The following is a 22750-nucleotide window of genomic DNA, read 5'->3' as shown; positions in this document are numbered from 1 at the left end:
GTTCTCCTTTTGCTGTGCACATTCCCACCCGGCCGGCTTTACCCCGTGCACGACCCCGGCCGGCTGGCATTTCTTTTTCTGTTCCTGCTCCCCAGCCGGCCGCCGGTCTTCCTTTTCCCAGTTTCTGCGCTTAGCCGTCCGGTCCTCTTTTTGCGTACATTCCCACCCGGCCGGCTGCTTCTTCATCCTTTTCTGTTCCTGCTCCCCGGCCGGCCGGTACTACTTTTTCCAGTTTCTTCACTTAGCCAGCCGGTCCTCCTTTTGTTGTGCACATTGCTACACGATCGGCCGGTTCTTCTTTCCCTATTTCTGCTCCGCGGCTGGAGACGTCCTGTCCTTGTTGATCCTCTGCTTCGGTTCCCCCAGCAGGATAGTCGCCGCAGGGGGCTCGAAAAGGGTCCGACGCATCGAGGAGGATAGCCGAGATAAGCAGTCTGTCCTATCGTTTCTGTCACGGGACTTACGACTTACCAAGAAACAGGTAAACATACACACACACACACACACACATGTATATATATATATATATAAATATATATATATATATATGTGTATATATATATATGTATATATATATATATATATATATATATATATATATATATTATACCCACGCAAGCGCGCGCGCTTACATTACATGTAGTTTGGACGACATGAGATCTAGCTCTCAATCAGTCAAAAGTGTAGTACAAGGTCTAAGACTGTTGTGAATCACACGCACACACACACACAGAACACATAAATGTATATAATATACATAAATATATATACATATACATTATATATATATATATATATACATGCACACATATACTTACACATGCACATCTCTTGACAATAGACAACAATCAAAATGTCAAAAAATAACTAAGCATACAAATGAAAAGGGGAAAGGAAAGAGTAAAGAAAATCAAAGAGAGGGAGACGGTAATGTCAAACAAATACCAAGAATAACAACTGAATAAAAGAGGAAATAATTGAATAATAAAAAACATGCAACAATGTACACTGCAGGTCAGCCAGGTGAGCACGTGGCCACGAGTTAGGTCAGTCCTGTAGAGGGTTGACCTTACTCGAAGTACTCAGGCGGGGGAAAGCAAACGTTTGCCTGGATTTGAATCATCGTAAAGACAGACGAGATGCAATAATTACGACTCTTGTCTGTGCAACTCGTCATGTACCTCTAATTACTTACACAGCGAATACACAACACTTTTATATGCATTCAAGTTGATGCACACACACACATACGTATACATACACACAAAAAACATACAAACACAACCATACACACACTCGTGTCGCAGTGGTAGAGCTCCCGGCTGCCACTACGGCGGTCAGGGTTCGAATCCCGACCAGGACTGAAATAATTTCAGTATCGCTGCGCTACGAGACGTTAATCCAACTCTCGTGGGCGGGGAGTTGGGTGTGTGTGTGTGTGTGCGTGTAAGGTTACAGCGTTACCCATAGATCGGTCATGTATGAGCTCTGAGCTCTCTTTCGGGAGGGAAAGAGCTGTCGATCACAAGTATAACACGTGATCCAAGACCATGGTGAATCACACGTACGCATACACCCACACGCGCAAAGAAACGGCTGAAGGTACTCGGAAATCTAGTGACGTCAGTAGGGCATCTATAGATTCTAAGTTTTTTCTCTCTAACTTCAGTTTGTCCGGGGTCACCACCCTAACTTCCCTGAAGTTACCCTAACCGTCTTGTTCACCATTCTTGTCACTACAATTTTCTTGTTCTTGTTCTTCTCCTCCTTCCTTCTTCTTCTTCGTCTTCTTCCTTTTCTTCTTCTTCCTCCTAACACACTTGTGTACACGCTTGTATGCGCAGACGCACACGCAGTCATTCACACACACACACACACACACACACACACACATATGTACATATACAGAATCATGAGAAGGCATGGAATTCCTTGATAGAGAAGACTTACTGAATTGGGATAGGAGAAATACAAGAGGACATGAAAAGAAACTCAAAAGGGACAGTTATAGAAGGGTCCTGAAAAAGAACAGCTTTCCACACAGAGTGGTGGATATCTGGAACAAATTGGACGAAACAATAGTGTGTGCAAACACCATACGTGAATTTAAGAGCAAACTAGAGATACTGCGAGATACAAAGACGGGACACCACGAGCGTAGCTTCCCTTTCCGTAAGATACAACTAGGTAAATACACACACACATACACTTCAATGTATAAACACCTCAGTAAGCGATGGTATAGAAAATTAACCAAATTAGCTTTTACAGGTAAACAAAATATTGACGTGGTCTTAAGAGACTTTACTTTTAGTCTGGCTTCACGACCAGCCCAATTCCAATTCTTTTTTTTTCCAGTTTTTATATTCACGATAACTCCTACTCTCTTAATCGTATTGCATTCTTGTGTTTTAGTGTCATTCCTTGAAGTAATGTCTCTTTTGCTTTCTGTGCCATCGTTAGATTTCTCTCCACCGAGTTCGTTACTGTCCAGGTTTCACTTTGGTACGTCATAGCTTAGAGCATACATTGACTGTAAGCTTTGAGATCCCGTCACCTTTGCCCTATGAGCTCCAACATTCAACATAAGAAAATCAGCATGAGATTAGAAAAAAAAAAAACGTACATATATGTAAATGGTCTCTCAGTTCAAATTGTTATTCAAGGAGCACAATGATTTTAAAGATTATTTACAAAATCTAACACGGAGACACTTAGGTGCGATCAAATCCGTCGCTTTCCCCCCGCGCATTCGGGCAACAAACACCAGTTGGGAATCGAACCCGGGTGCACGCGATCACGTGGCAAATTTGAAATTCAAATCGCCACGACGGGACTGACGTAGGTACATCTGAGGCAAAAAGTTATCACAGGTTCTGTGGGGGAAAAATCTAACTACAATGGAAAGCGAAAAAGATTTTGACACACGTCCTCGTCAAGACTAACATTAAGGGAGCCCTGAACATCAACCTCAGCGAAAACAATCCTGTTTTTAGCCAAACTGCTCGACTAGGGGTGTGGCGATTAATCGGCATCGGCAGGAATCGGCACTCTTTTGGTGAATCGGTATCGGCAGCGGCGAGAATCGGATTTTTTTTTTTTTTTTTTTTTGAGAATCGGCATCGTCATCGGAAAAATGTTGCAGATGCCGAATCTCTCTCTCTCTCTCTCTCTCTGGGAAAAAAAAAAAAAAAAAAAAAAAACGATACTCGCCGATGCCGATTAATCGGCATATCCCTATGTTCCACTGTGTGGAGTGCAACAGACGCAGGTACTGTTAAGAATAACGTACACCTACTTCACTTATAAGTACTACAGTGGCTGGCATTATCTCCCAAGTTGCAACAAAACGTCGAACATTTACGAGACGAACAAAGTTTATCATTAGGTCATCAAAGACTCATCCACATCGTAAGTCTGCTACCCGAGACGAGCATTTGCTTCAGATCCCAAGAGGCCACAAGTCACTGACGTACTTATAAAAGGAGAAAAGTATACACCAGCAGCACGTTGTCTAAACGCACACACTGGAGAACGAATCTGAAAGGTAACTGGTTTGCCACAAGAGTGGTAAACTTTTGGAATGCACTCCCAAAGAGTGTAGTGACCGCGCCCTCATTAGCCTCTTTTAAAACTCGTTATGAAAGACACGTAAGATTCATCCAATAAATGGCTAACAAGTCCTAGAGGTGGGGATCACGACTAGAAGTTTACTTCTTATTTCCTCAATGTTTCTCGATTAGGTAAGCTCTAATAGTGTCGGTTCGTTCCCAGAACTTTAGTGAAAATATTGACACAGATTGTAACAAAAAATGTGACGACGGATCTCTATACAGATACAAAAAATCAGAAACAAAACACATGGAAATTGCTTAGAGTAAGAAAACGTATTTTCTCCTTAAGAAAAAAGTAAACACTCGGGAGGAACTTGATACCTAACACCAATATCTAAAAAGAAACATAATCAACAGATTTTATCGTGGCTAACACAAGGAGCTTTTACTCAGCATTCTATTCTGTATCCTGCTTCTTTACGGAACAAAAGGTCTCCTACACCAAATTGCCAAAAACATACGAGGTCATTGGCCTACCAGTGAAACTGTATACATTCCATTCTCTGTGCAACGTCGTGGCACCAAATTATGAAGATTGGGCCATGCCGTGACCTCGAGTGCTCATTACTCTTACATCATGACACCAACACCACACTAAGGCCCTCACCAAGGGACTCTTACCCAGAAAGCTAATGCACATGTATACACGTGCAAACGTACATATGTACATATATGTGCGTGTGTTTTTACCAGTTGTATACGAGTAAAATGTTGGAGCTGTGCTCATGGAAACTCGTCTCTTTACCTCCGCTCATTAAATTTTGTCTTAATTTCGTTTATGCTGGTCTGAATTACATTTTATCTAATTTGTTCCACAGATCTGCGTATCTATATGGAGAGCTATACTTCCTACCATCTTTGAAGCAATTTTGCTTTTCAACTCTTTAGTATGACCTCTTGTTGATCTTGTATCCCATAACAGCAGCTCCTCTCTATCCATTTTTTATCTTCTTAGGTGTGTGTGTGTGTGTGTGTGTGTGTGTGTGTGTGTGTGTGTGTGTGTGTGTGTGTGCGAGCGTGTGTGTGTGCGCGCCCGGGCTCGTGTATGCATACGTGCATAGCACAAGTCAGTCAGGTGTTCCTGTTAGCCATCGCTGATCCTGGAATGCACTACAGAAAGTCAAAAGGGTCTCCAGTCTATCTCCCTTGGGCCTCGTCATTCGCCATCGCGTTCACTTTATGAGTGGCCTTCTTGCCGCGTTCCACCACGACGTGAAATAACCCAATGGAACGATTTCAACTGTAACCACGTAAACCTCATCTGTGGCTTGTTTATCCATTTTAATACACTATAATCTCTTGTTATACAAGCGCTGTATCTGATTATTATATTTATGTCTACTTTTGAGTTTCACAGACTAGAGTACCTGTATTTCCATAGCACCCTAGACATATCGAACTATTTTCACAGATCAAAATATTCTCCCTAACAAAAAAATTATAATGATGATAAAAAAGTAAAGGAAATGAGGCAATGGAAAGAAGAGACAGAATAAGATAAAGGGAGAGGAAGGGAAAAGAAACAGGAAACAGGGAGTAAGAAGAAAGAGGAGGAAGAGAAATGAAGAGAGTTGGAAAGAAGAGAACACAGAAGAGGGAAGAAAATGAGGATGGGAATAAAGGGAGGAGAAAGAGGGAGGAGGAAGAAAAGGGAGAGAGGGTGAGAAGGAGAAAGAGGGAGATAAGATCATGGAGATAGGGAAAAAAGAGGATAATTTAGGGAGTAGGTGTGAAGTAGATGGAAGGAAAAAATATAGAGAAAGGAAGTAAGGAGATGAATAAGGAGAAAAAGAAAGAAGGAAAGAGAGGGTAAGAAGAGAAGAAAAATATATTAAGAAGAGAAAAATAGAAATGGAAAATGAAAAAAGAAAAGACTGAAGAAAACGGAAACCGAGAAGAGGGGGAAGGGTGAATAACAAAAGGCAGAGACTTTAAGAGATGATGAAGGAAACTGAACAGCAAAGGAAAGGAAGTTGGAAGAATAAGAAAAAAGAAGTAGAAGACGAGGCAACGATGCCATTACGATGGCATTTCCTAAAGTGAACAAAATCGTCAGGTGTTAGCCAGAATAAAATTCGTAAAAAAAGGTCTGCAACGAGTTCGCGTTGGCTTCGATTGAGAGCCTTCGGATTTTGTGGCAAGAAAGTGAAACATGTTATCGACCGAACACACCATCGCTCGCACGGAATATTTACAAAAATACATACTGTTAAACTGACGACTACAATATCTTTTGTTTGTGTTCAGGCAGGTTGTCAAACGTTTCTACATATGTAAATGAAAAATTGTATTAGGCTATGGAGACCTAGGGACGACCACAGTGATCACTAAAGACTTCCAATTCCCTCGGCTTCCGTGGTAAACAAGCGCCTCCGAGAATAAGCTTTTCACATTTGTCTTTAGACGTAAGAGGCAAATTATTACACTCGTTTGAATTGGCAGATGACGAATTCGCCAAATTTTCCATTTCGATGTTAATCCACTGGCTCCACAACTATCAACCTTTCTGTATGCAAGACGCTGTGTTGTGGAGTTCTTCTCGTCTGAATAGAATCGCCTGGCGGAGGCCAAATTAGATTTACATGTCAGTCGCATTTCTATGGTTAATTAATGACCACGTTACTCGGTGGAACTATTGGCAAGTCTTACTGGAAAAAGTCGACAATCTGTTTTCTGCTTGAAAATGGTTGGTGCCTGTAATCTGTGTCTAAAAATCCACGTGTCTTCTGCCTGAAAAGATTGGCCATCGAGCATTTTCGTCCTAGATATTTTTTTAAGTATTTCATACATTTTTTTTTCCAGGAAAAGGTTGACAGTTCTATGTTTTCTACCGGGAGAAGTGCAGTCCCCGTGCTTTCTACAACATGGAACTTTCTGCATAGAAAAGTTTGGTAACTTTATGCAATCCATCCTCATCTTCTGCACAGAGAAGGCCAATAACCCCGTGTTTTCGTTGCCGCAATCTAATTCAACTCTAATTATCAAATTGACTCACTTCGCTGAAAGTAATCTTGGTTAACCTGATTGCGATCCACATGTTTCAGTCGTCCTTGATGTAAGTTCATAACAGGTAAAGTGGAATGACGACCACATATGCCTCTCACCTCCTGTCTTTCCTTTCCCACCCAAACACAATTTCTGTCTGTCTTTCTGTCCGCGTCTCTCCCTTTCTCTCTTCATTTCTTTCTACGTCTGTCTGTCTGTTTGTGCGTCTCTCTCTCTCTCTCTCCGTGCGTCTCTCCATGTGTTTTTTCTGTATTTATGCGTATGTTTCTGTGTTTCTGTATGTCTCTCTCTCTCTCTCAAGTAGATTTTTCCCACAAACCCTTCAATCCAAAGACTACAACAAGATTAATAAAATTGTCTGGTATTAGCTAAAACAAATATACAAAGTAAGCTACCGACCCAGAAAGATGAATCAATATGTTTCCTACTATTCAATCCAGGCCACTGAGCCGAATGAGACAAATCAACTGGCACTGACCAAATACTGCTGTTTTTTTTTTTTTGCCGTCAGTGAAACAGGTATGTTTGATGAACATGAAAATGGCTGCAGTTGTTGTTGTTGTTGCTGTTGCTATCACTGTTGTTGTTGCTGCTGCTATTATTCCAGTTTGCATATAAGCCCCTTTTATATAACCTCTTCCTTCACTATCTATATTAGTTAACTACCTGGAAGACAAATGACGTCAATCCTTAGAGAGGTGTTGTTTGTCTACTGAAACGCTCTTGTCCAAACTAGCCCTAAGCCGGGGGAGGCGGAACTATAAGAAGGGACCGGGGATTGTGTGCCTAACTGAAAGACGACGACTTCAGTAGAGGACACCAATAGACGATAGCGAAGAGGAGCATCACGGGTACTCCGGATTCCGCGAACGAATTAACCCGAGCAGCTGAGGAAGAGGCAGAGCAAAGTTTGTCAAGTAGGTCGTCGCGGACATTAATCGGCACCACATTTGGTCTCAAACCTGTCAGCTGAACAAAACTTGTTGGTATTAACCAAGATGTATTATATAACCTGTACGTATGTATGTATGTATATGTGAATGTATATAAGTATATATGTATGTGTATGTAAATATATATATATATGTATATATACATGTATTTACATATGTAGGTCTCGCGGCGTTACCCTTTCACTGCGCGAGGGAGCGAAAACCTGTTCCTTCTGCTAAACGGACAGAAGAGATACAAATCGTGAGTACAAAGGAAAGAGTTAATCACGATAGGTTTAGCCTTTGAGCTGCTCCGAGGGGGGGAGGAGGAGGAGGGGGCCCCCCTGTACTGAATGAAGTCGCCTATTGGTGCGAACAGAAGCGAAAGGATTGACGAGATTTGTTAGCAAACCGCCGCCGTCTGAAGTTAATTGAAACTCTCCGCCATTTCATGATATTTTCATCGACTCAATACAACTTTATCAAAGAATAAGCTCAGTAAAAGCGAACGTGGACAAAGCTCCTCGACGGCCAAAGGTCACGCATAGTGAACGTTAATGTGACACGGTAACGGAAAATGTGACGTGATCCGACGTGATGGCATGTGATACTGTCATGCGGATTCGTCGACTTCGCGTGACAATGAGGAAATTATGACGTGACGTAAGAATAATTACGTTATATGCAATCACGTGGTGAATGTCTAAAAAAGAAAATATTAAGAATTATTACACTATATGACCCTCCATCACTGATTCATAGATTTTGTTCCAAATTACCACCAAACGATTTTTTTGAGGACAGCTTCTGAATTGCAAGGATTAAAACAATCTTGATTAAATTCAAAAGCTGACATACTTAAAATTTAATTAGACACATTGCCAGATTATCCTATTCATCCTATGAAGGACTTGCGAATTGAAAGGAGCTGACATTCACAAAATAGTGAGAAAATGACGTCATGCAGGGCGTTTGACGTCACAGGAAGATCAAGATGAACAAATAGTGACAAGTTCCCCTGACGTGCTTGTGTGAATCCTATTAGTTTTTGTGATTATGAAAAAGAATATTATAAGAAACAAGTGTGAGTGTGGTCAAAGAATAGAATGACTACGTATACAACGATTACATATTAAATATAATTTTATGCAATTACATATGTAATATATATGTTATATATATATTATATATATATATATATATATATATATATATATAGAAAGAGAGAGAGAGAGAGAAGGAGCGAGAGAAAGGGAGCGAGAAAGGGAGAGTGTGAGGGAGAGAGGGAGCAAGAGAGAGAGGGAGGGAGGGAGGGAGAGAGGAGGGGGAAAGTGGGGGAGAGAAAGTGAGAGTGATAGAAAGGGGAGAGAGTGAGAGTGAACGTAAGAAAGAGAGAGGGAGCAAGAGAGATCGAGATAGGGATGGGGGAAGAGAGGGGGAAGAGAGGGGAGAGAGGAGAGATTGGGGGAGAGAGAGGAGAGATTGGGGGAGAGAGAGAGAGAGAGAGAGAGATGGGAGAAGAGAGGGAGAAGAGAGGAGGAGAGATTGGGAGAGAGAGGGGGGAGATTGTGGGAGAGATTGGGTAGAGAGGGGGAGGGAGCGAAAGAGTGATCGAGAGAGGGACGGAATGAGAATAGGAGCGAGAGTGGGAGCGAGAGTGGTAATGAGAGAGAGCGAGAGCGAGAGAGAGGGAGAGAGTTTATGTGCGTGTTCACCATACAAGAAAATGTCAAGTGTGAATTAACTCCGTTTAGCGGAATCCCGGTGAACAAGGCTGCGAACCCAGAACTTCGATGCGCAGGCTCAGCACTCCGAGCCACTAGCCCATCACTGTTCCCACGGTTGGAGCCGAACGAAAATATCTCCCACTTCAAGGTGCTATAAATGTTTGGGGCCCTTTGTCCCTTAGTGCCCCCGTGGAATCAAAACAGAAAACATTTGCCGAGGTCGTTCTTTTGATGTGCGCTCTACCCAGGTCTGAACCGTCCCGCCCCCACTCTACCTTCCCTCCTTCCACCCCTGAGACGCATCCATCTCAGACCCTTCAACTATGAAGACGTAGTGTTTCTTTTCTTCTTTGTTTACTTTTTCTTCTTCTTAGTCCACACTACTTCGAAAAACAAATAGAACTTTTATGGACCAATGACCAAGCTGGTATCGAAACCGCGGTGCGGATCTCCACTATAAACTTAACCAAACTCCTTGTTGTCTTGGCAGTAGTTCTTTTTTCCGGTGCAAAATAAAATATGGAACCCCCCCCCCCCGAAATTGGACCGGGGTCCATTTGCTGTAGTGGAAAATAGACCCCCAAACTAAAATATGTAACTCGTCGTCATTTATAATGATGTTCGGCTCTCCTCATGTATATCCACACTAATCCAATAATACAAAAGTTTTTATTGTACATTTTATTTTTCTGCTCAGTCATAACACCTCACCTTCCATAGGACCAAAATGTAATTTAAGTTAACGTTCAAGACAAACTACATGTGTTTTGTCTGACATAACTTATGAACTAGCATCTTATAACAAAATATTTCTTTATGAAGATTATTCTTCCATTGGTTTATTGAGCTCATAATATCAAAGAGAAAGGTTAGCTTAGGTTAGTAATTAGAGTGGGGGGTCCATTTCCCATAGGGGTCCATTTTCTTTGGGGGTTCATTTTCTTTATCACACCGGCATCTCGCCTCATTTCCAGTGTCTCTCATGATGTCCACATTTCTTTCGAGACACTTGAAGGTAGTTGGTCTTAGTTGTAACTGTTGCAATTTGCTCTCCTCCTCTATGTGTAACCATCCTCCCCGTCTTTCCCACATTTACCCTCATTCTTCCCCTCTACACACTCTAATATTCTCCTCTACAGTACTTCCTTCAAGCGTGCCATTGCCACCCAATCGTCCGCACATAGTAGTTCCCTGATGTTATCCTTTCCAATTTCCTCACTCAGAAAGCCCCTCTCCACCACAAACAGAAACCGATTCATCGCTGACCCTTGGCGCAGTCAAACCGTAGTTCCAAATCCCTTCGTATCACCATATATTGTTTTCATTAATGTTCTTGGCCCTCTGTACATGTCCTTCACCGCATCAATTAGTCTTTCCGGGACTCTGCTTCAGACACCAACACCGTCCCTTTTATCATGGGTTACTCAATAAAGAATCTTAAATCTCTTCCAAAATATCTTGCAGTAGTTCCTGTTCATCTCGTTTCCTGAAGACACAACATATCGATTTTTTGTTATCCATCACCGCAACTTCTCTAACTCTGCCTAACATCGACCCTATATTCCAAATGGCAACTCTAAATCTACATTTTTTCCATCCGCTTCTTTACCCGTGATTGCTGTTTCCACGTTTCCCTTCCCCATCTCGGTTTGGTTGGCGGCTCCCAACAAGCGTTGTTTCGAGGCCCGAGCCTATCTCGTTTACTCCCCGACAATATATCCCTTCACTATGTACTTGAACAATTTTTATGGACCCGTGCCTTTGCAGACGCCAACCACAGTTGTTGGCGCTGGGCCTAGCCCGTGCCTAATGAGACAGTCCTCAAGACAACATGTGGTTTGTTTTTAGGGTATTTCTTCTCTTAGTCTTTGCTAACACCAATGTAGCGGGTGGCTAAGCTTATCTAAAGATGACTCATCCATAATCACCATTTCGTGGAAGTGTCATTGGCTTTTCGGGCACTTCGGGTGTTCCAGGGTGGTGAAGTTACTCCAACTGGTCACCACTGTTGGTTCGGCACCCCGTATTCATCATGCACTCGCCATATTATTTCAATGATAATCATTATATGGTGGCCATTCGTCATCTTCCACCTCCAATCCCCTTCTGTAGTTGTAGCCCCAATCCACTCATTCCTCTGTAAATCATGTCCAAGAAAAGGAATCAAAATGTGGTCCGTTCAACGTCTAGAAAAATGTCCTATATTCATCCCCCCCTCCTCTTTCTTACGTCCTGCCCTTCCTTTTCCTCTCTCTCCATCCTTTCCTAAGGAAAAACTGAACGTCGATCGCTCAAAGAAAATACCGGTACTCTTATCCTGTGTCCACGCATCGTCAACCGTACATTTATGTTCTTGTGATAATTGGTACACTGCCTTATCACCCATAATACTATCGTATTTATATACTATCATATTCATATCATCATCCATACTATCTAAATACTATTATACACGTGTAGTTGCTAACACGGATATGACAGATGCGTGTATTGCCGTGCAAGCTGCTGGCGGTATATGGCAACGCTAATGTGTTTACAAGTTCCTTCGTAATGTTACTGCAAAGTAAACGCGTAGGTGTGTTTGAAGTTATAATTTACTACTTTACCCTATGTCAACTTCACAAGTCCGCAACAGGACATGAAGTCTGCATAGTAAGATTACCACATGACAAATGAGTCACGTGATACAGAAATCACACAATGAGAAAACATCGAAAAGTCAACACGTGACCATACATCGTTACGTGTCAATCATTTGGATAGTGGAAATATCATCACATAACTACCAAGCAGCAAGTCCCGATCACATGGAAAATTCGATGATACAAGTGGCCACGTGATCGCCCACCTCGTGTACCAATTATGTGGCAGTTCACATGTCACGTGCTGATCACGTGAAAATACCAAGTAACCGCTAACCAGATGACCCACTACTCGCACGTGGTAGTCACACGGAAGAGTCACCAAGTGATCATCTACCGTTTCGAAGAGAGAAGCGAGGAACTGGATAATTAGTCCTACATCCCGACTTTCATTCCGTCACAATGAGCCTGCCGACAATAGACACGAACCAGAGAGACAAAACAGATTCAAGGTCCTTTCGGTCCAGAAAGTGATTTGCGTCACGAGTTCAGTTCAGCTTCCTTCACTTCCACCGACTACAATGGCTGGTGTCTTCCAGAGAGATGGGTGTGTACTGGGTTGTAGATTTAGGGCGTGAATATTACTCTTCATTTCCTAAAAGATTTAATGCTCGACGGAAGCAACGAGTAACAATTCCTCGTCGAACGCAGGTGCTCCCCACTCATCAACATACAAAACCGACATATCAGGTAATTCATTGCTTCACAATAAAACCATCGCATCAAGACAATATCCCATCCACGTGACCCAAGAGACCTAACCCATGTTGTGCCAGTAAAACTCTCTCCCATTATACTGACCTCTAAAGATCTTGTATAAAAGCCCACGCATGTACATCATTTACCTTAAGAAGGTTTTACGTATCAGCTAGAAGCTAGTTCCAGTGTAACCTTGGTCTTCATTGAACGCCATAGATTTCGGTAACATTGCGTTAAACAAAAGTACAAAAAGTCTATCAGACGACTGGAGAAATTGACCAAGAGGATAATCGACAATGAAGTAACCCTGGTATTTAGAAAGACATAGTCAAAAGATAATTTAATGCCCAAATACTCGTATACAGACTGCCAAACACACACACACACAACGTATATGCATACACACACACACATGCATACATACACAAGCACGTGCGCACACACACAATTATATATATATATAAATATATATATATATATATATATATATATATATATATCACTTGTTGAATTCTAACACCTATATTTCCCCCCTAATGCCAGACGATTTTATTCAGGGGATTCAATATAGATTTTCGAGAGTTGCATCTAGGGTGTAGTCAAGCAAGTTACTGCTGCGCGATGTTATGAGTATTGCCTTGGACTCTTGGCCATTGGTGAGAACAAAATTCACACTGGAATGGATTTGCAAGCCGACGGCTCGATTATCAGGCCCGGATTTAGTCTTTTTACATGTAGCGCTTTGCCTGGCGTCGTCACAAATGACAATCATGTTTAGTGTTTTTTGCTTGATAATTACTTTACAAATCATAACTACGTATCCATGGTAGTGTCATTAGGGACTCCGGTATATTCATTTCATGTCAAATGATCCAAGTGTCACCATCGTCATTCTTCCATTCTTGGAGGTATATATGTGAACCCATACAACGCCTGACTTTTTTTTTTTTTTTTTTTAAGGCAGTGTTCCTAATAAGAAGGCTGTTGGACTCCTCCCCCCCCGCTTCTTACTCTATAACTTAACCTTAAGACCAACCTGCCTTCCGGTTTTTCACTTGCCACCAGGTGCAGAGTCCACAAGAAGGAAAAAAGATAAACACGATGACGTCACAAGTGTCCGGGCGAGGAAAAGGGGGGAAGGGGGCTCTTTCGAAATAGTAAGCAAAAATTCCATCTTTACTTTTTTATTCATACGTCTTTTTTTTATAACTGACGGAGACAAGAAACGAAGTGATTAATCAAAAGCTAAGTCGTCAATTGTTAATTGGATTGATCAGGGTCCGCTACGGAGGCGAGAAAGCGGGAGACATGAGGGGGGGGGGGCACCAGCGGCCTCGTGGCTGGATCAGGTCGATCTACGGAAAGAAATGGAAGCTTCGGCGCCAGATGCTAAAGGCAGTCGGCGACTTCCGATGGCATCCAGGAATAAACATAAAAGTTTGGAGGAGGGGAGAAAGAAAGAAAAGGAGTGAGGGAGAGAAAGAAAAAGGGAAGAGATATAGACGGGAGGGAAGGAGGTGGAGAGAGAGGGATAGGAGGAGAGATGGAGATAGAGAGAAAAAGGAGAATGGGGAAGGTAAGAGAAAGGGAGGGAGGGAAGGAGGGAGGAAGAAAAAGAAAGGAAGGAGGGAAAAAGAGAAGAAGAAAGAAGGGGGGAGGGAGAAAGAAATTGATACAAATATCGAGAAGTGGACGGAAAGAGAAAAGGAGGGAGAAGGTGAAGGAAGGGTGAAAAGGAGGAAGAAAGGAAAGGAAGAAAAGAATAAAGGAAAAAGGGAGGGAAAGGGGAAGGAGGTTGGGAGGGAGGAAGGCATCGAAGGATAGAAATCTAGAGAAAGGTAGACAATTAGGGAAAAAGGAAGGAAAGGGAGCAAGGAAGGGGAAAGCGAGGGAAAAGGAAAAGTGAGAGAGGGAGAGAGTGAGGACCATAAAGAGGAGAGGGGGCGGCAGTAAGAAAAAGAGTAGGAAAAAGGGACCGAGTAAGAGAAGGAAGGAAAACTGAAGAAAGGGAGAGAAGGGAAGAGGTGAAAAGAGCAAAGGAGATGGAGAGGAAGAAGGGGAGAGAGGTAAGACGAAAGAAGAGGGGGAGGAGAGAAAGAGAAAGGGAGGATGGAGGGAGGAAGGAAAAAATGGGAAAGAAAAGTTGGGAGAACTGAAGAGAAAGGAGAAGGGAAAGGAGGAAGAACTGAAAAGGGACATAGAAGGAGAGGATGAATGAAGACAAGGTGGGAAGAGAACGATATAAAAATTAGAAGAAAGAAACGGAGGAGAAAGGAGAGCAAGAAGAAAGGAAAGAGAGGAAGAGGACAAGTAACGGAAGGGTGCGAGAGGAGGACGAGGAGGAAGAGGAGGAGGAGGAGGAGGAGGAGGAGGAAGAGGAGGAGGAGGAAGAGGAGGAGGAGGACGAGGATGGCGAGGAGGACGAAGACAACAAGGATGTGGAGAAGACTGAGTAGGAGGGTCAGAACAAGGAATAAGGGTGGAGTACAAGGTGAACGAAATAATGGTGAAGCAGAGGAGAGGGAAGTAATGGACGGAGGAAGAAATAGGAGTAGGAGGAAGAGGAGAAGGAGGCGAGGAGGAGGGGAAGGAGGGGAGGAGGAGGGGAAGGAGGGGGAAGGAGGAGGAGGAGGAGGAAGAGGAGGAGGAGAAGAACGAGGAAGAAGCAGAGGCGAAGTCATAGGAAGAGGAGAGGGAAGAGGAGGAGGCCGAGGGTGAGTAATGGAGAGAAGGGAGAAAAAACTAAGAAAGGGGAGAGATGGACAGCAGAAGGCAGAGCAGAGCAAAAAGGAAACTATGAAGGAGAGGGCGCTGAGAGAACGGAGAGGGGGAAAGTAAAGAGAGGAGGGAGCTGTGATGGGAACAAGAGGAATGAGATGAAGGTGAGGAAGAGAGAAAGAGGGGGAAGAGAGGGGAACGAAAGGTAGGGAACAAGGTGGGAACGAGTGTAGAAGAGGAAGGTGGGGCGGAGGAAGGAATAGGAAGGGGGACGAAATGAAAAGGAAAGAGAAAGAGAGAGAGAGAGAGAGAGAGAGAGAGAGGAAGAGGAGAGAGACAGAGAGAGCGGGAAAGGAGAGACAGAGAGAAGAGGAGAGGGAGGGAGGGAGGGAGGGAGAGGGAGAGAGAGAGAGAGAGAGAGAGAGAGAGAGAGAGAGAGAGAGAGAGAGAGAGGTGGGTGGAATGTGAAGGAAAGGGACAGAAAAAGCTTACGAGAAGTGTCGAAAATAGAATACAACAGACAATATTTTCTTTTTGATCCCATCTTCATTGCGAGAACAACCCTTCAGCAGAGGTGAATCTTCTCGCGCTTGAAGGGGATAAGTTGGTGAGGCTTAACCCCTTCCGACATCTGAACCTAATCTTTCTTTACAAGATTAAGCCTCTAAATTACATAACCGTCTTTAATTAAAGGGATAGGGTGACTATACAAAGCCCCTTACTCCTCAAAACCTTTCGTACCCTAGTGCACTTTTTATATCTACTTTTTTTTTTAGCGTTGGTTCCGATGTCGCTCAGTATATTTCAGAATCCCCGATAGCGTTGGATTTTAGTTTTTGAGTAAAGGCCGTGGTAACGCATTCAGAGGGCAGCTCCAGTAGTACAATACATACAAACAATTCTCAACAATTACTGGACGACTTTCAACAAAACAATAGCCATCTGACAGAACGGTAATGGTGACAATATAAATGAACAAAACACATTTGTAAATAAACGAGTGGATAAACAATTAAGTATAAATATATAAATAAATAAACAAGTAAATAGACAAATAAAATACAATAAACAAGTCAGAAAAAACAAGTACTCAACACCAAATAATGGTTGACACAGTTCCTAGTCAAAACAGAAAATGCAAAAAACATCAAAAGGGCCATTAATAGGGGACCAAAAGACATTAATTCTAGTAGCAGTACTCTAGTAGCAACCTACGCTGTTGAACCTACTCACACACACCCTTCCCACAGATCCCCCCCGAATGTAATGCCAAGATTCACGTATACGCAGATGTCTTAACATAGTTCAACAATGCAAACCACTATGGTGCACCGGTTGCATGTTTTATGGAGTAACAAAGCCCTGTCTCACACATTCAAGATTCCCTTCAAATGTTGTGAATTTGGGAGAGAGAGAGAAAAAAATTGCTTTCAGCATGCTAGACTTCCCAAGTCTACAATTCAACAATGTGTCAACTATTCGTCTAGGATTAACTTCTCTTAGTTCGTCCTTCAGCTTCTCAATATAAGACGCAAAGGTGATTTGACATTTGGAGATTCGAAAAATTAAAGATTGTAACCAAAGTCGTTTCTAATTAAACAAACTCACTTGAGGCGTGTATGTGTATTAGGGGCTTACAAGGATTGGAGATAATTTATCTACTTAAAGAAAAGTCCTAATAATTCCTAAGTTCTAGCATCCTCTCTTCTGTTATTAGATACTTCTTTTACAACCTCTTTGACTCCATTATCTTCAAGATGTGTTTAAGTGGATCAAAGGCTTTAACAAGGGTGACGCAAACAAGGTCATCATATTAAGACAACAGGACAGGACTCAAAATAATTAATTTAAACTGAATAAGTTTAGATTTAAGAAAGAAATAGGCAATAGTTGGTTTACTAACAGGGTGGTCAATAAATGGAATAAACGTAGGATCCACGTAGTGAGCGCTGCAACTATCAGTTGTTTTAAGAAACGGTTAGACAATTTTATGGATGGGGATGACAGGCAGTAATGGACATGGAACTGCCTAGTGTAGCCCTTATGGTCTCTTGCAGTCTCCTTCATTCTTATGTTCTAGGGAGAAAACGTCTGGTTGTCATTGATGAAATACATCTCTATCTTGTAACACATCGATCGCCCTTAAGAAACAGTTGAACAGTTTTGATACATACAGACTTCCATTTCTGAAGCCGAATTGGTTGTCTGCCAAGATGACCATCTCCTCCATATATTTTTTCTCAACTTTTTCACAAATCTCTCACAATTTACAGGCACACCCGAGCATGTGTGTGTGTATGTGTGTGTGTATGTATGTGTGTGTATGTATGTATGTGTGTGTGTGTGTATGTGCATGTGTGTGTGCGTGTGTGTGTATGTGTGCGCGTATGTACGTGTGTGTGCGCGTGTGTATGTACGTGTGTGTGCGCGTGTATGTGCGCGTGTGTGAGCATTTACCTAGTTTACCTAGTTGTATTACACGAGAAGGGAGCTATGCTCGTGTGTGTGTGCATGTATATGTGTATGTGTATGCGGGTATGTGCGCGTGTGTGTGTGCATGTATATGTGTATGTGTATGCGGGTATGTGCGTGTGTGTGTGCGCGCACGCGTGCGTGTGAGATTCTCCTTCCTTGTTGCACTTTAAATCCAAATTAAACGTATCCATTCCCAACTTGTCCACAATTCCAAGCCCTCACACCACACATTACTTTTTCTTTGGTGAATCCACATTTTACCTAACACTACAAACAACCTATACTTAATTTCTGCTTCACAACACTAGTCATAGCTCCATCTGCCTTTTCATTAGACATCACATGTGACTGGCCAAGCATAGTCCCGCCTGTGACGGTGTCGCGTCCCGTTGTTATTTTGGCCCTTTGAGATCTTAATGAATAGATAAATGAATAAATAAATAAATAAACGAATATATAAGTATATAAAAACATGCATAAATAAATGAATATACAAAGAAATAAAAATAGATAAATAAACATATAAATCAATAGAAAATATATTTATAAATTAATAAAATTAATCAAAACAACAAGCCCTTAGGTACTTCTCCAAATGAATTTGAATATTCCGGAATAAAAAAAAAATCCAGAATATGGAGAGAGAGAGAGAGAGAGAGAGAAAAAAAACTCCGGAATGTAAATTAAAAAAAAATCCAGACTATATCATATCTAATCCCCTTCGACTGGAACTTCGCTTTATTCATTGACGACCCGTGACGTCAGCAAACCTACCAGAAACTGTAGCAGATACGTGTCCTAAAAGTTGAAAGTTGATCGATAATTCCCCCTCCTACAGCAGATAATCAACTGCCCCATGGGGCGCGAACGACCAATCAGGATCCTGAAAATAATTTAAGAATATTGGTTCAGCCCGCGAGGTATCTGAGGAACGAAATGTCTTGTTTTCTTCGATCCTTATGTATGGAAAGAGTTAGATGTACATGGAAGCGGGTAGCAATAACACTAATACTAACCAACAATGACAATAACAACAATGATAACAACAACAACAATAATAAGTTATAATGATAGCGTGTGTGTATACACATACATACGTGTATATTCATATATAAATATATATACATATATATACATATATATATATATATACAGGTAAACGTCGACTTACGATGGCATTAGGTTTCGATAGAGCCATCGTAAGACGATCTCATCGTAAGTCGATCCCCACTCTGTTCCGTGGTCACTGTACCTAGCCTACCTGTATATTAACCACCAGAGATACTGAATATAGGCTATTAAACATGTACAGTAGTTTATTTAATTATTTTTATCCTTTTTACCATATTCAAACACTATAATATGTATTTTCAGTACGGAACTTAAATCTCGCGGGCAGCAGCCAATGCCAGCCGTACGACGTGACGTAATAATACTCGCATATAAAATATAGTCACCGCTTATATCGATCGTTCTCTCTTTCACCCGCGAATTTTGAAAACCACAGAGAATGGGATTTACACATTTGAGAGAATGTAAAAACACATGACTACAATAAATATAATCAAGACGCCGATATGGCAGCGGCCATCGTAAGTCGACGTTTACCTGTATATATATATATATATATATACATATATATATATATATATACTGTATACACACACACACACACATATATATATTATATATATATATATATATATATATATATATATATATATATATATATATATATATATATATATATATATATATATATAAAGAAAACAGTCGACAAGGGTTAGGGAGGCAAAGCTACATCGATATTTACATTAGTAACTGACGGTCTCCACCCGCCAGCCGACCCTAAGCCACGAGTAAATACGATCGATTTTCCTTCCATTACTATCAATTTGTACACGAGTTGGATTGCTTTGAAATAACTTAGAGTTTATACAAATTATTACATTCAGTCGTGGGAAATCCCTACATAATTGGATGGCTTAAAATACCTTCCTCAAATCTCCTTTCCTTTCATTAAATTCCTAAGCGATGTTTTGGTAACAGTTGATTTCGCCAAAAAGTGTCAGTATTCATGATTTGGTTGTTACTTCTTGCATACATGAAATCCGTGAAATACAACACATTCCCATTCACGCATTCAAACACATTCACTCGATGTTCATCCGAAGTTTAATCAATTTAAGTGTTACCATAATTACCACATTTTCAATGCATAACCTTAGTCACGTGTAATTATTTTAATAGTTACATAGTAAATGAATTCTGAAATACCGAATATATACCATTTGTAATTGTCTAAACAAACTAAACGAATTCATATTTGTACATCTTAGCAAAGAAACATTTCATCTTTGTGCTCTTTTTATTTTACATGTTTAAATTGACAAGATATGAAAGGACGATGTCCCCTTTACCCTAGTTCCAGTCGATATGACGTCATTGTAACAACGGTCACCCAAAATTTGATTATTTGGAGTTATCATTAATCATTTTCTTACCTGACATTTTTCGTGAGTTGTAGGAATTGTATTCCATCTCTTTTTCTTCGAGTTTGAGAGGGATGCACTGTATTTGCTCACAAATTTCGAGAAATCACACACTACATTCCAATAACACACGTTGCCGCCGCACTGAGAACTTAGGGATGGAAATGAAGACTAGAGTCACAACAAAAAATATTACGCACTTGTAACTAGGGCACTAATATAACGTAACTTACATAAACCCACTAAGGGTAACCGACATAACCAAAACATTTTATACATAAGGTAAAAAAATAATGTCCATATAACACAGATTCTACTGAAATTAGTTTTTCGGTCTTGGGCACTGATAATGTATTCCTCCGCCAAGCTAAATTGTGTCCATACTTATTATCATGGATTGTAATTATAGTTTTCATTATCATAATTCTTATCATAAATCTATCTAAATGAAAAATATTCCTTTATACGTCTCATTGTAAAATAAGATTTTGTGTACAAAGTGTTCGGATTTTGTCGGTTCTCTTTAGTGAGCTTATACAAGTAGGTTGCAGTAAACTAGTGCACTAATAAACTAAACTTCGAAAGTACGTTTCATGAATTAATATCATCTGATAATGTATACAAGAAGTAACAGCCAAGTCATGTGAACCAAGACTTTTAGGAGAATTAAATTATTATTGAATAACATAGCATAAAATTTAATGATATGGAACAAACCTTAGATATTTTTAGGGTTGTTTAAGGCAACTGAATAGAATAATTTGGTGACAACTAAGATTATTCAAAGCAATGTAACTTTTGTACAAGTTGATAGTTTGGGAAAAACTAGTACAATGGTATGTATATCGGTACCTGCGACCAGGTGATGGCAGGAAAATCGACCTTATTTACTCGTGGCGTAGGGTCGGCCGGTAGAAACCCCTTGGCTGCTAATGTCGATGTGGTTTTGCTTGCTTAGAAGCCACTCTCCGTTTTTATGAAAACTCACGCATTCTTTCTTTCTCTCTATCTATCTATTTAACAATATATCTATCTCGCTCCCCCTCTCTCTCTCTATTCCTCTTCTTATTCGGCAAGATAAAAACAACCCCATCCTCGTGGGACATACATAATAATCAAACTTTTCCTATCGGCGAGATCAATGTGAAGGTTCGTTACTTGCCGTTCGAGAAACGGGAAAAAAGACATACTCTGCTTTCCCTCTGTAATCACAGAACAACAGCTGGCTAACACCAACCATGTACCGGGGTGGCCAATAAAACCAATTCAACAATGCAAAATACTGTATTAACCACAATGTGACAAAACGATACAAAAACAATCGTGAGGTCGCTTTGTAAGCAGAACCAAGACAGCATCCGACGTCATGTCACGCCAAGCTCAGACTTGGCGGGAAAAACATACACGCTTACATGAACACTTGGTTCTCGCAATAATACATTAAATATACAATAATAGATAAACAATATTCCAAATATGTATGTACAACACACAAGGAATATTATATGTCACCATTACAACCAGCTTTTACAAAGAAGACTATACTACTGTGGAGATCCAAACCAAACGAACGCAATACAAGAACAATGCGAATTAACTAAAACATATGAATCTGTTTTCCCTAAAAAAGCGTAGACTCAGAGGTGAATTAATACAGATCTTTAACATTCTAAAGGGAGTAGACAACATCCAAAGTGCCAACATTTTTACACTGAATGAGAATTCGACAAGAAATAATGGTTTCAAATTGTCAGGAAATATATTTGATTTGGAAGTGAGTAGAAACAACTGCGCCAACCGTGTAGTTAATGAATGGAATAAACTTTCTGCAGAGACAGTGCAATGTGAATGTAGTTCAGTTCAAAGCTTTAAAATTCATTTAGATAAACATCTAAGCAAGATGCATTAATGCCTGCCTTTTATTTTATATTATTTGTTTATTTGTTTGTTAATATTTGTCTGTTTGTTTATTATTGTTTGCTTGATTAATTAATATTTATTATTGTTTGCTTGATTAATATTTATTATTAGTTATCTCTTAATTTGCTATTATTTACTATCTACCTGTTTGTTTATTAATTAACTTTACCTGTTCATTTATTTTATTTGTTATTGTTTATATCATTATAATCTTATTTGTTTATTCATTTATCATTATTACATTTTATTTTCGCATCCGACCTAGTCATAGACCAAAAGGTCTCCTGTCAGCATCATCTGCCTTTGTAATCCTTTGTAATTTGTTTGTAAATACAATGCATTCTCATTATTTTCGATGGGATGAAAATACCTAACAGGCAACCGTTGTTACCTCAAATCGTCGATACTGATTCTGGTCAAGCTTACAAATGTTTGAACTTTTTGCTAACCTTTCAAAAACTTACATGTTATGTGCAACTTATTTGAAATGTTTCTTGGAGATTTAATACTAATAAAAAAATAAAT

General features: G+C 40.6%; 1 protein-coding gene across 1 annotated transcript in view; it reads right to left on the bottom strand.

Annotated features, from left to right (window-relative positions):
- LOC143018014 (uncharacterized) overlaps positions 1 to 20453 on the bottom strand; it is a 338501-nt gene extending 318048 nt beyond the window's left edge. Inside the window, exon 1 of the mRNA XM_076173053.1 lies at positions 20318 to 20453. The gene's annotated coding sequence lies outside the window, so the exon portion shown is untranslated. The remainder of the gene's footprint in view (positions 1 to 20317) is intronic.
- Between the last annotated feature and the right edge of the window lie 2297 nt (positions 20454 to 22750).

Source organism: Oratosquilla oratoria, chromosome 33 (assembly GCF_046742065.1).
Source record: "Oratosquilla oratoria isolate Oo_2021 chromosome 33, ASM4674206v1, whole genome shotgun sequence".
NCBI lineage: Eukaryota > Metazoa > Arthropoda > Malacostraca > Stomatopoda > Squillidae > Oratosquilla > Oratosquilla oratoria.
Note: the sequence above shows the minus strand (reverse complement) of the source record. Positions and strands in the feature narration are given on the sequence as shown.